The sequence below is a fragment of the Primulina eburnea genome, chromosome 15, assembly GCF_022965805.1.
Source record: "Primulina eburnea isolate SZY01 chromosome 15, ASM2296580v1, whole genome shotgun sequence".
Classification (NCBI taxonomy): domain Eukaryota; kingdom Viridiplantae; phylum Streptophyta; class Magnoliopsida; order Lamiales; family Gesneriaceae; genus Primulina; species Primulina eburnea.
In genome coordinates this window covers 9,081,543-9,096,112 of record NC_133115.1, presented here as the reverse complement: position 1 = coordinate 9,096,112, position 14,570 = coordinate 9,081,543, and the positions used below count along the sequence as shown (strand labels likewise).

The window sequence follows — 14,570 nt, the reverse complement described above, 5'->3', positions numbered from 1 at the left end:
GTCGAATGCACGAGTAAAAGTCGAGTGTAATTATTTAAACACGAGTGGTAGGTGAACTGATAATTCCCAACAAATTCATTTCTCCATTGATTTAATCCAAATTAATCATTGCGTTCTTGAATACGTTTTCTTTGCATTTTAATCATTTTACTTGTTTATTCTACATTAGTTCAATAATCAAATCAATTTATCGTTGCTAAAGAAATTTTACTTGAAAATAAAAAGAGTGTGACGCAGTCCTTGTGGATCGATACTCGTATTCACTTACGTTTATTATAGCTTGACTATCGTGCACTTGCGATATTTAAATCGAGCTTTCATTTATAAAATAAATTTTGGGACTATTCACTGTGTAAGTTTTGCTCGATCAAGTTTTTGGCACCGTTGCCGGGGACTGTTGATTCACAATTTTTATTTTTCATTTAAATTCTTTAGTATTATTTATTTTATTGTTATTTGATACTCTCATTGTATTGCAGATTTTTCTTGTGGTGCATGCGAAGATCACTCGAGTTTAAGCTTGAGCCTTTTGACCCCGAGATCGAACGCACAGCTAGACGTCGACTACAGCAGCAAAGAGCGAAGGAAAGAATGGAAGGCGATCAACAAAGAGAGGAGCCAAGGCGTATACCGATGCTGGATTATGCACAGCCGTCTCTTGATGGAGCACGTCCAAGCATCGTTAGACCAGCCATCCGAGTTAATCAGTTCGAGATCAAGCCAGCTATCATTCAGATGATTCAGAACACTGTCCAATTTGGGGGAAGTGCACTTGACGACCCTAATTCTCATATAGCTGACTTTCTTGAAATTTGTGATACTTTCAAGTTTAATGGCGTATCTGATGATGTTGTTCGTTTGCGTTTATTCCATTTTCACTGAGAGATAAAGCTAAGTCGTGGTTAAACTGTTTGCCTGTAGGTTCTATTACTACATGGGAGGATATGGCAAAGGCATTCCTGATCAAGTACTTCCCTCCGTTGAAGACTATGAAGCTTAGAGCCGACATCACTACTTTTGCTCAATATGAGCAAGAGTCACTTTACGAGGCATGGGAGCGCTACAAGGACTTGTTGAGGAGATGTCCACACCATGAGCTGCCTCTTGGGTTAGTTGTTCAAACTTTCTACTACGGTTTGCTTACTCCTAATCGTACTATGATAGATGCTGTTGCATGTGGTAACTTGCTGAGAAAAACGGCTGAGGAAGGATATGAGTTATTGGAGGAAATGGCTGCTAGTAGCTATCATCCTCAGTCTGATAGGCAGAGACGAGGTGCTGGAATTAATCAAGTTACTGATTTGTCGGCGGTTTCAGCACAGTTAGAGGCGTTGAATAAAAAGATTGATGGGATGAGCATGAGTGGGTCGGCTATGCGTCTGCAAGAAATTTTCTGTGATAAGTGTGGGGGTGAGCATGACGTGCAGGATTGCCAAGATGGCAATCCATTCTATGTGCCTGAGGGAGCACCGGTAAAACAAGTGGGATTCCAGAACCGTCCTAGAAATGACCCTTATTCGAATACATATAATCCGGGATGGAGGAATCACCCAAACTTTTCGTGGGGAGGTCAAAACAACCAAAATCGCCAACAAAGAGGTCCACCATATGGGATGCACCAAGGATTCAAGCCAGAACCGGCTCGGGAGGAGAAGTCCAGTTTAGAGCAAATGATGACTAAATTTATTTCTGCAACAGAGAAGAGATTTCAGAATCAAGATGCATCCATAAAGGGGTTAGAGAATCAAATCGGACAATTGGCTAAGTTGATTGCTAATAGGGAGCAAAGAGCTTTGCCAAGCAACACGGAAACCAACCCAAGAGAACATGTGAAGGCTGTGGAGTTGCGTAGTGGAAAAGCACTCGAGTCTAATGAGGAAAAGACCAAGCATGGTGAGGATGAGGTGGAAACTCGAGGAGGTAAGTCTTCTAACTCTACATCTACACCTATTGCACAAAATAAAATTGTTATCCCTCCACCTTTTCCTGCAGCAATGAAGAAAGCTAAATTAGATGCACAATTTGGTAAATTTCTTGAGATATTTAAAAAATTGCATATTAACATTCTTTTGCTGATGCTTTATTGAATATGCCAAGTTATGCAAAATTCTTGAAAGATATCTTAGCGAATAAGCGGAAGCTAGAAGATCATATGACGGTGAATTTGACTGAAAATTGCTCCGCTTTAGTTCAAAACAAGATGCCTCCTAAGCAAAAAGATCCAGGGAGTTTCTCTATATCTTGCATTATTGGTGACATTAATTTTCATAAAGCTCTATGTGATCTTGGTGCGAGTATTAATCTGATGCCTTTTTCTGTGTTTAGGAGACTGGGATTAGGTGAACCCAAGCCAACTAGGATGTCGTTGCAGCTGGCTGACAGATCTGTCAAGTATCCACGTGGGATTATCGAAGATGTTTTGGTGAAAGTGGATAAGTTCATTTTTCCTGCAGATTTTGTGATACTGGACATGGAGGAAAATTTAGAGATGCCTTTAATCCTAGGGAGACCGTTTCTGGCTACAGGGAAAGCGCTAATTGATGTTGAAGAGGGGAAGTTGAGACTGAGAGTTGGAGAAGAAGAAATTATTTTTGATGTCTTTAATACTCTCAAGCACACAATGCACAATGATAGTTGTTTTCGTATTGATGTCTTGGATTCTCTCGTTTGTGATTTTTTGCAGGATGGATTGAAAGAACCATTGGAGGCCACTCTCACTACTGAAAAGCAGGAGGACGAGCTAGACGAGGAAAAGATGGAGATGGTAGCTCACTTGAATGCCATTTCACCTTGGAAAAAGCAAGTGAGGCTTAGACTAGAGGAATTGGGAGACAGAAAAGATTTAATGCCTCAAAAGTCAAGCCTAGAGGAGCCACCTACTTTGGAGCTCAAACCACTACCTCCACATCTCAAGTACGTATACTTAGTAGAAGATAATAAATTGCCTGTTATTATTTCCTCTTCTTTGACAGATGATATGGAGAGTAAGCTCTTGGGAGTCCTTAAGGAGCATAAAGGAGCATTCGATTGGAAGGTTTCGGACATAAAAGGGATAAGTCCTTCCATCTGCATGCATAAAATTCTGATGGAAGATAAATACTCACCTCTAGAACAACCACAAAGGAGACTCAATCCAAAGATGCAAGAGGTAGTAAAAGCTGAAACCATTAAACTTCTGGATGCAGGTATTATCTATCATATCTCTGATAGTGCGTGGGTAAGTCCTGTACAATGTGTGCCTAAAAAGGGTGTGATTACTGTTATTACTAATGAAAAAAATGAGTTGATTCCCACTAGAACTGTTACGGGTTGGCGTGTGTGCATATATTATAGGAAATTGAATGATGCAACCCGTAAAGATCACTTTCCCTTGCCATTTATCGATCAAATGATTGAACGATTAGCAGGTCATGAATTTTATTGCTTTTTAGATAGATATTCGGGATACAATCAAATCACAATTGCACCTGAGGACCAAGAGAAAACTACTTTCACTTGCCCTTATGGTACTTTTGCGTTTAGGCGTATGCCCTTTGGTTTATGCAATGCACCTGCAACATTTCAAAGATGCATGACCGCTATCTTTCATTACATGACTGAAAATTTCCTTGAAATTTTTATGGATGACTTCTCTATTTTTGGCTCCTCATTTAATGAATATTTAGAGAATTTGAACTTGGTGTTAGTTAGATGTGAGGAGAGCAATTTGGTGTTGAATTGGGAGAAGTGTCATTTTATGGTTCAAGAGGGGATTGCGTTAGGACACAAGGTATCGGAGAATGGAATTGAGGTCGACAAAGCCAAGGTGGAAGTAATCAAAAACTTACCCCCACCTTCATCAATAAAAGGAGTTAGAAGTTTCCTAGGGCATGCTGGTTTTTATAAGCGTTTCATTAAAGATTTTTCCAAAATTGCTAAACCTTTATCCTCTTTGTTGATGAAAGATGCTGAATTTAAGTTTGATTCTACTTGTCTGCATGCATTCGAGATACTCAAGGAAAGCTTGGTGACAGCACCTGTTCTGACTGTCCTTGATTGGAAGTTACCGTTTGAGGTGAAGTGATACAGCTGTGGGTGCGGTGCTGGGTCAATGGAAGAACAAGGTATTTCATACCATCTACTATGCAAGTAAGACTTTAAATGATGCTCAATTGAATTACGAAACTACTGAAAAGGAATTGCTTGCTATAGTATTTGCTTTCGACAAATTTCATTCATATCTTGTTCTGTCTAAAGTAACTGTGTATACAGATTATCTGCCCTGAAATACTTGCTTGCTAAGAAGGATGCGAAACCTAGGTTAATTAGGTGGATTTTATTATTGCAAGAATTTGATCTCGAGATTCGAGATAAAAAGGGTGTGAAAAATGTAGTTGCTGACCATCTATCTAGGCTTGAGCATGTTAGAATTAAGGGCAGTGACGATGATATAGATGACTGGTTTCCTGATGAACAATTGCTTGAGCTAAATGCGTACCCTTGGTATGCCGATTTTGCAAATTTTCTTGTCACTGGCACACCTCCACCTAATTTATTGTTTCACCAAAGAAAGAAATTCTTTTCAGACATGAAATATTATTTTTGGGAAGAACCGTTTTTGTTTAAGATCTGTGCAGATTCCATGATAAGAAGATGTGTGGCGGAGGAGGAAACCAATCAAATTCTGAACCATTGTCATGACCGTGATGTAGGTGGTCACTTTGGACCCATACGGACGGCATCCAAGGTACTTGAATGTGGCTTCTATTGGCCAACTCTTTTTAAGGATGCTCGTTTGTATGTTCTCAATTGTGATAGATGCCAACGCACAGGTAATATTTCCAACCGTCATGAGATGCCTTTAAATAACATTATTGAGTGTGAAATATTTGATGTGTGGGGGATTGATTTTATGGGTCCTTTTCCTGCGTCTTTTGCAAAGAAATTTATTCTGGTGGCAGTGGAGTATGTATCTAAATGGGTGGAGGCAGAGGCTTGTGCCACTAATGATGCACAAGTGGTGTTAAAATTATTGAAGAAACATATTTTTAATCGATTTGGTGCACCACGTGCAATCATAAGTGATGGTGGCACCCATTTTTGCAACAAAATTTTTGATAAACTGTTGGACAAATATGGTGTCACCCACAAGGTTTCCACTCCATACCATCCCCAAACTAGTGGACAAGTTGAAGTATCCAATCGAGAAATTAAGAGGATTTTAGAGAAGACGGTTAATGTGAATAGAAAGGACTGGTCCATTCGGTTAGATGGTGCTTTGTGGGCGTATTGTACTGCTTTTAAAACACCTATAGGCACTACACCATATAGGTTGCTTTTTGGTAAAGCATGTCATCTACCAGTCGAATTAGAGCATAGAGCATATTGGGCGACCAAAGCACTAAACTTTGATTTTGCTCTTGCAGGTGAAAAACGATTGCTGCAGTTGAATCAGTTAGATGAGTTTCGGGGAAGAGCTTATGATCTTGCACTATCTTACAAGGAACGCACCAAACGAGCCCATGACAAACACATTATAAGAAGGGAATTCAAAGTGGGTGAAGCGGTGTTGGTATACAATTCTCGCTTACGACTCTTTCCGGGCAAGCTAAAGTCAAGGTGGTCAGGACCATTCACTATAGCCAAGGTGTTCCCATCGGGTGCAGTGGTGCTGCATGATGGCAAGGAAGGGACATTTACTGTGAACGCTCAAAGATTGAAGCACTATATCGGTGGCACAATTGAGCCATAAATTGGAGTCACTCGGCTCCATGACAGTCATTGAGGACATGGGTGAAAAGTCGAGCTCTAGACTATAAATTGAGAACTACTTCTACTCCTTACATTGATTTTAATTATATTTTCTTTAGTTATTAATCGCATCATGTGCATTTAGGTAGTTGCATGGCATTGCATTCATTTTTTTTAAAAAAAATAAAAAAAAAAGCGAGAATGTCTCGCTAGGGCGGTCAAAACTGACCGCCCCAGCGGGCACTCGCATTTTCAAAAACAGAGTCGCCGCAAACTCCTTGCTTGGGCGGTCATAATTGACCGCCCCCGAGAGAGATATTTTTTAAAAAAAGATTTTCAGTCGAGAACTCCTCGCTAGGGCGGTCAAAAGTGACCGCCCCAGCGAGCACTCGTATTTTTCAAAACTTTGTCGGCGAGAACCCCTCGCTAGGGCGGACACAATTGACCGCCCTAGCGAGTCGCGTAGATAATAAAAACTTTCCCCTTCTCCTTTCTTCTCCACTTCGAACCCTAGTCTTTCCTCTCCAAATCTCGGCGCCCCCTTCCCTCTTTTGTGCTCCACACTCATTTATTTGGTGATTTTTCAGAGCAAAGACTCCATCTTGGTCCATACCCTCCACAAGGAAGCACTTAGGCTACAAGATTTTCTTCTCCGGTCATCTTCCACAGATTCCGGTGAGCTTCTCCGGCGACCTTCAACAATTTTCCGGCGGTTTGATACTTTGTGCACTCCAGTCTCTACATGACACCCAAAAGATCTAAGGTAGCTCACGGTGCTTCTAGTTCTCGGTCTACTCCGTCTATGTTTGTGAATGATAATGCTAGGGAGAGATATGAAAATGCTAGACTACATAGGATGTGGGGACCCGGATGCTAATCAAGTTCTTAATCATAAATGGGACTAATTAATCAATTAAAAACAGGGTCTAAATTTTTTATTTTTTATTTTTTTAAATGCGGAACGTAGTGAAATCAAACTATATATATATATCAGTATATATATAAAATACAAGTCCTGTATTTCACACATTTATTCAAACTAGGGTTTAAAAACTACTATCAAGTGTTCAACCCTATCTCTAGTCCAAGTCCGGAGCCTCCACGCTAATCACGATCTCTCTCATCTCCTGGACCCTGATCCTGTCCCACCTGTTGTCAAGTACACATACAGACAAGACAACAGCCGGATAAATCGGTGAGAATATACTCCCAGTATAAATCAATGAAACATGCAATCATATAAACAAATATAAAGCATGTAATCAGGTAACATGAATATGTATCTTAATCTGAAACATAAACAATACTCGTAGCTACATCATTTAAGACTAGACTCAATCCTAGTCTAGGGATCCCGGTTTCCAGATGTGGTATTCCTATATCGAATTCCGTAAAGGAGGGAACCATAATCTCTATTACTCAATATAACCAGTGCCCCGGTATTCCTATATTGAATTCCGTAATAGAAGAATTCCAACCCCTTTACTCGATATAACCAAATATGGTGTTCCTATATCGAATTCCGTAATGGATTCCATTACTCGATATAACCATACATCCAGTGTCCTGACCTATCCGTCATGGACTGTAGCTCTATCGCTAGCATCCTATCTTGTGACATCGTGCAATGTGCCGTGGCGATACCACCACTATCCGGCACGGTGTGTCACAAGACAGTTCGACTAATACCTGTCATCTAAATATCAAGAGCACAAGTATATTAATCAAATAAATGCAAATATCAATGCAATAAATAAAGTATGTGATTTAGGGAAACCCAAGTCCAAGCCGACTCAAGTCCATCTCCCAATACCACATTGACTTATACCTTTCTTTGCAGTCTCGGTTTCCCGCTCAGTCAAAGTCCTGACCTCAAGGCCTGTCTGGTACTGACAATATCAACAGTCTCATATCAATATACCAGTCAATTCCATAATAATCTGATCAATCTGGATTTAATTCAAAATCAACGGTATAACGGTACAATTCCAATATCCCCGTCTATAACAATTCATCCGATAATAGTTACAATCCATAACCCATATCCAATACAATCTATAATCAATCCATAATCCAAATCGGTCCGGTATCAACTGATTATTATCAGAAAATCACAACAATTCCATAATCAGTCTATTTCTTAATCTGACTTCGATTCTACGATGTCTAACATATCAAGAACACCATATATGAGTTCCATTCAATTCTGACAATAGCATAATTTCAAAGCATGTCAAAACGTAGCAAAACTTACGTCAAAGTGTAGCCTACGTCGATAGGAACTCGGTACCGAAGTCGGAATCAAAATCAAACGGACGGATTGATCGCACGATTGAATTCTTGAATCAAGAAGCAAAGTTTTCCCCTGATTTCCCTTTTCTTTCCCCGGAAGAAATGCATGTGTATATATATATATATACAACTTCCGCATGCACAAGGGCAAATGGCTCATCCTTGGCCAACCACGTCTCTCGCTCGGGCGGACATAAGTTTCCGCCCGGGCGAGTAACTCTCGGCCCTCGCAATTCAAGCAGTCTCGCTCGGGCGAGCACAAACTTCCGCCCGAGCGAGTAACTCTCGGCCCTCTTTCAGAATTCCGTCTCGCTCGAGCGGACAAAAACTTCCGCCCGGGCGAGACACTTTCGGCCCACCTCTTGGCTCTTCCTATTTCTTGGTCCGGGTTATAATCGTGTCCACTAATAATTAATAATCTCAGATTAACATGATACAAAATCTTGGGCATTACATAGGAAGCCAATCCCTGAGCGAGTTCCAAGTAGCGGGAAGAGGGTGGACTGCCTTTGTGACACAACCGAATTCAGCAGTGGTTCCGGTTGTGCGTGAATTCTATGCCAATGCTCCGGAGGGGAATGAGCATAAGGCATTTGTGAGGGGACATCTAGTCCCGTATGATTCCCATACGATCAATGACATGTTGGGTTTACAGTCGGTGGATGATTCTGTGTTTCAGGCGTGGGTGCTTAACCCGGATTATGATTTGATTATTCGCGCACTTTGTTATCCGGGCACCACGTGGAAACAACCGGGGACGTATACGTTTTTTCTTGAAAAATTTTTGAAAGTGGACGCGGCATTGTGGTATGCGTTTTTATCTAAGAGATTGATGCCGGTCGGTCATACGAATGATGTGCAGCGTGAGCGGGCGGTTGTTCTGTATGCCATCTATACTGGGATGGTGATTGATGTGGGCAGGCTCATTTTCGGACAGCTTAACATGTGTATAAACAACAGCAATTTGGCTTTTTACTTTCCGACGATCGTGATTGAGCTGTGTGCCCGAGCGGGGGTGATATTTGCCGATGATGATGAGTGGTTACCGCCGATGAGAGCCATTGATGAGGCTCATTATAGATCGAAAAAGGAGAAAAGACAGGCTGAGCTGCCCGAGGAGGTATTTTTCGATTATGGGGGAGCAGCTCAACCACCTCCGACCTTAGGACATGCACCACCACCTCCGCAGCCACGCCGCCGTGCCATGCGAGATCGCCTCGACGAATTGGGCGCTTGGGCCACTTATCAGACTGAGTATCAGGCCGTTAATCAGGCTCATATTCAGAACATCGAATACTTGGTGCAGGGGATCTCCACTCATTTGGGCATCGACACGTCCGGACGGCCACCTACACCAGCATACCCGCCACCCTTCCAGTTTCACTACCATTATCCTATGCCCCCAGCAGCTGAAGAGGGAGTTCCACCGCCTGAGAATGAGGAGGAGGATGATTTCTGATCAGGGGAGTTTACTGTTTCCCCTTTCTTTTTATTTTTCATATTCTGTCTTTGCATTTACATTCATGAGTTTTTATGTTTTTAGTGTTTGTTTCGTTTTGTGCAATGAGGGCATTTGCACAACTCTAGTATGAGGGGGTGGGTAGATTGTTATGTTTGCCTAGTTATTCGTTGCATTTCTTTTGTTTGGTGTCGTTTATGGTGAGAAGACATAGGTTATGAGCCAATGATGAGATTGGATTGATAGTATACAAAAGTATTGATTGGGTCACTTCATGAATGGTACTCTTGATTGTTAAAGCATGAATTTTGGTACAAAGTTTGAACTTTTTGAGCACACATGTGTGGGGTCTAGAATTTTGTAGGAATAAAAGGTTTTGTGTGGTTAACTTGAAAGGCATCATTTATGAGTTAATTTAGCATGTAAACCCGTGAAAATAAGTCACTAATTGGGACCTTGAATGAGAACATGTGATTTGCCTTGAACTATACATATACCCCCTTGTTCAATGTACGGAATTAAAACATCGTACTCCTAACCAGCTGTAATCCAAAGTTATATATTCTTAGCTTAGGGAGTACATGTGTGAAAATTGTGCATCAAAAAAAAAATATCGAAAAAGAGAAAAAAAAATGGTGGAGATGTAAGGTGAGGGGGAGCCGAAATAAAAGGAATGAAATTATATTCCTGGGCTAAAAGTTGGAGATGTAAGGAGACGAGGAAAGTCAGACGAAAAGTCTTGACGATTGCACAATGAAAATGATCGGTGTACTCCCGACTGTTAGCCACTTGAGCTTATTTTCCTTCTTTTCGACACCCTTCTCTGCACTTAAGAATCAAATAAAGTTCACATTATGGTTAGTGATAAATGGACACGGGGATACATGCTAGTGAGACTTGTATTGAAGTGCTAATTGAGTGACTCGAATGATTGGATGATTGATCTATTTGAAGTACGAATGACTAGACCCATCATGACACACACACACATGTTCAAATTAGTGTCAAGATTTATGTGTAGATGAGAATGAGTATCCGTTTGTGATTTGACCTGATTATGATTTGTATGTGGGAAAGTTCACTGAGGCATGATCATAAAAGTTGTTAACTCACCATGGACATTTACTTGTGTTTGTTGTGTTCGTTTAGAATCTCGTGCTTTAACCTATTTTACTCGAGGGCGAGCAAAAGGTTAGTATGAGGGGGTTGATAGGACTCGTTTTTACGTGTTTTTAGTGTTGATTTTGAGTCGCATTCATGCATCATATTAGTTTGTTTAGTTTAATTTTGCATCTTTTTAGCATTATTTAGCATTTGACTGATCTCGTGTATTCTGTGGTTATTTTGTAGGTATTGTGCCAAAAATTGGGAGAAACTTTGGCATAATATCGAGCATTGTGGTCTGGCCGAGGATTATTTGCGCGAGTGCCTCGCTAGGGCGGTCAAAAGTGACCGCCCCAGCGAAACCTGGGAAATGATCGAGGAAGTTTATTCGAGGACTACTCGCTAGGACGGTAAAAATATACCGCCCTAGCGAGAAGCGAGATTGAGAAAGATTTGTTTCCAAATTTTGAGGGACTCTATCCTACACCAAAACCTACACACGAGATCAGGCGCCGTTTTATCAACTTTTATCAGACTTTTCATCATTATTCTTGGAGAGGAGGCTAGGAGCAAAGGAGATTTCGAAGACCTCGAGATTTCTACGCGTCGTGGCCGTCATCCATCGTCATATTTAGTATATTTATTATTCAGTATTTTATTTCTTACGTTGCTTGTTGGTTTTTATCATGAATTTCAGTAGCTAAACTCTAGATTTGTTGGGATTTGAGGGGATCCTACCCCGTACTCGGTGTTTAATATTATTTCTCGACGTTTTTATTAGTGATTTGTTTATGCTATCGTTCTTTCTTATTTCAATCGAAGCCTAGCTAACTTCCTTTGATTATTTCATGTTGTTAATGATTTCGATAGAATAATTAACAATACGATCAAATAGTATAAACCACGGATTTACAATTTTAGTAGATATACGGAATTGGGTACGTGTCGATAGTGATAGTTCACCCGGATGAAAGCTAGTGGATTCCATAGAATATAATGCAATCTTGAATTGTTAAATACTTGAGGACACTTGAGTACTGCATGTTTTTTATTAGTATTAATATAGCTCGACAGAGCTAGTTTTCAAAACAAAAATAGATCTTGCAAAAGCTCTGTCTACTCCAATGTCAACATGACTCAAGTCATCTAAAAGAGATGGTGATCATTGGGGGATGTGACTTTACAATGTCAATAAAGTTTCTTAAGTTCATTCAAGTTCCTCTTTATTCGCATGGACAGGATGTTTGGCGTAAACTTCGTTATATCAATGGTACACTACACTTCAGCATTTGCTTAAGTGTACCCTCAAAGTTTGCTCTTCTTGGTTATTGTAATGCCGATTGGGGAAGTGATCCGGATGGTCGAAACACCTTCTCTAACTTTTGTTGGTTCTTGGAAAATTCACCCATTTCTTGGAGTTCCAAGAAACAATCTGTATCAAATACATAAATTCATTTGATGATTTCATCATTTATTGTTCGTAGTTAAATTCTTTAACTTTTCTCCCACTAGATAATAAAATGTAAAAACTTATGTGAGACGTTCTCACGTGTCACATTTTATGAGACGGATCTCTTATTTGGATCATCCATGAAAAAGTATTATTTTTTATACTAAGAGTATGAATTTTTATTGTGAATATCGTTTGGTTTGACCCGTCTCACAGATAAATATTCGTGAGACCGTCTCACAAGAGACCTACTCATAATAAAATAAGGTCATTTTTTTAACCAATGAAATATTTTTATAAACCAAAATATGTAAAATAAAACATGAACTGATAATTCTCAACAAATTCATTTCTTCTTTGATTTAATCCAAATTAATCATTGCGTTCTTGAATACGTTTTCTTTGCATTTTAATCATTTTACTTGTTTATTCTACATTAGTTCAATCATCAAATCAATTTATCGTTGCTAAAGAAATTTTACTTGAAAATAAAAAGAGTGTGACGCAGTCCTTGTGGATCGATACTCGTATTCACTTACGTTTATTATAACTTGACTATCGTGCACTTGCGATATTTAAATCGAGCTTTCATTTATAAAATAAATTTTGGGACTATTCACTGTGCAAGTTTTGCTCAATCATGCAATTACAAGTTTATAGTAGAATAACTTTGGAATTAATAAAATTAATATATGTAAATTAAAGAGTTTAATTTATTATCAATTTTATTGGAGTTTGAAATTATAGGTCCATAATTCCCCATGTCATCTCCGATTTACTTCGAACACTTATTTATTAACTTAAAATTTTTGAATTTTAAGTCATTGCTCAATTTTAATTTGTTTGGAAAATCGTAAAGAAAAATGTTTTTTCTTTAGCTATACATTTATCTCATCTCAATCAATTAATTTTAAATTAATTGTCAAAAAATAATTTGTTTTAGAGATCACAAAAAGATATACATTCCAAATATTTAATTTTGAATTATTAATATCAATTATTTTCTCTTTGAAATATTTATTAGATAAATATTTGAGAAACTAATTTTTGAATTATGATGGAGATGAGATTTTCTCCATTATTCATGATGATATTTGTGATCATATATATATATATATATATATATATATATATATATATATATATATATATATGTATAGATAAAAGGGAGAATTGGAGAAAAATCCCCATTCAAAAACTCGAACTTGTTTTCAGTCCCTACGTCTAGAAATTCTTGATCTGCACTCCCTGACCCATCAAAAGTTTTATTAAGCAGGCCGTGGCCGAAAAAAAATTCGTATTTAGCGACGGTTTAAGAAAACCCGTCGCTATTTAAATATAGCGACGGATATAATACCCCGTCGTTAAGTTATTGCGACAGTTTTATTTTCCGTCGGTAATAGCGACGGTTAAGCCAAAACCGTCGCTATTTTATCCATTTTTTAAAATTTTTCTCTTACACGATTGGATACATAACTTGAGAATTTGAGCATATATTCTAAGAGGAACTACTAACAAAACAAAAAAAATGCAAAATCATGTCTCGATTTAATGAAGTAAGAGTTGAGAAATCAACTTTTTACCATGATTTTAATCCACCTACCAAAAGTCAGTAACATAATAATTTCCAGCACAAAATAGATTAATTCAAGCGTACAATCACAATAATTTCAGTATATTTCATACACTATTGAGCACATAAATTGGGAATTTGAGCATATATTCCAAGGAGAACTACTAGCATAAAAAATCAAACTCATATCTCAATTTATTGAGTAAGAGTTATGAAATCAACTACTTACCATGATTTTAATATACCTAACAAAAGTTGATATCATAATAATTTTCACCACAAAATAGGTTAATTTCACCACACAAACACAACAATTTTAGTATATATCGTACTCTATTACATACATAAATTGAGAATTTGATTCCGAGGGGGACCACTAGCATAAAAAAGTAAACTCATATATCAATTTATTGAGTAAGAGTTGGGAAACCAATTCCTTACCATGATTTTAATCTACATAACAAATTCAATATCATAATAATATCCAACACAAAATAAGGTAATTTCACCATACAACCAAAACAATTTCAGTATATTTCATATTATATTAGGTACACAAATTGGGAATTTGAGCATAAATTTCGAGGGAAACCACTAACATAAAATTGCAAACCCGTGTCTCAATTTAATGAGTAAGTGTTGAGAAACAGCTCATTACCATGAATTTAAGCTATTTAACAAAAGTAAATATCATAATAATATTCAGAACAAAATAAGTTGATTCAAGTATACAACCACAACAATTTCAGAATATTTCGTACTCTATTAGGTACATAAATTGAAAATTTGAGCATATATTACAAGGAGAACCAGTAGCATAAAAAAGCAAACTCATGTCTCGGTCTATTGATTAAGATTTGGGAAGTCAACTCAGTATGATTCGTGATTTCTGTGGCTTAAAATCATGGTAATGAGTTGACTTCCCAAATCTTAATCAATAGACCGAGACATGAGTTTGCTTT

At 38.4% G+C, this 14,570-nt stretch overlaps 1 non-coding gene across 1 annotated transcript; it reads right to left on the bottom strand.

Moving 5' to 3' along the window:
• Positions 1-992: 992 nt before the first annotated feature.
• On the bottom strand, positions 993-1,099 carry LOC140815772 (small nucleolar RNA R71). Its single transcript, XR_012114418.1, has one exon. It is a non-coding gene; the product is annotated as a small nucleolar RNA R71 (small nucleolar RNA).
• Between the last annotated feature and the right edge of the window lie 13,471 nt (positions 1,100-14,570).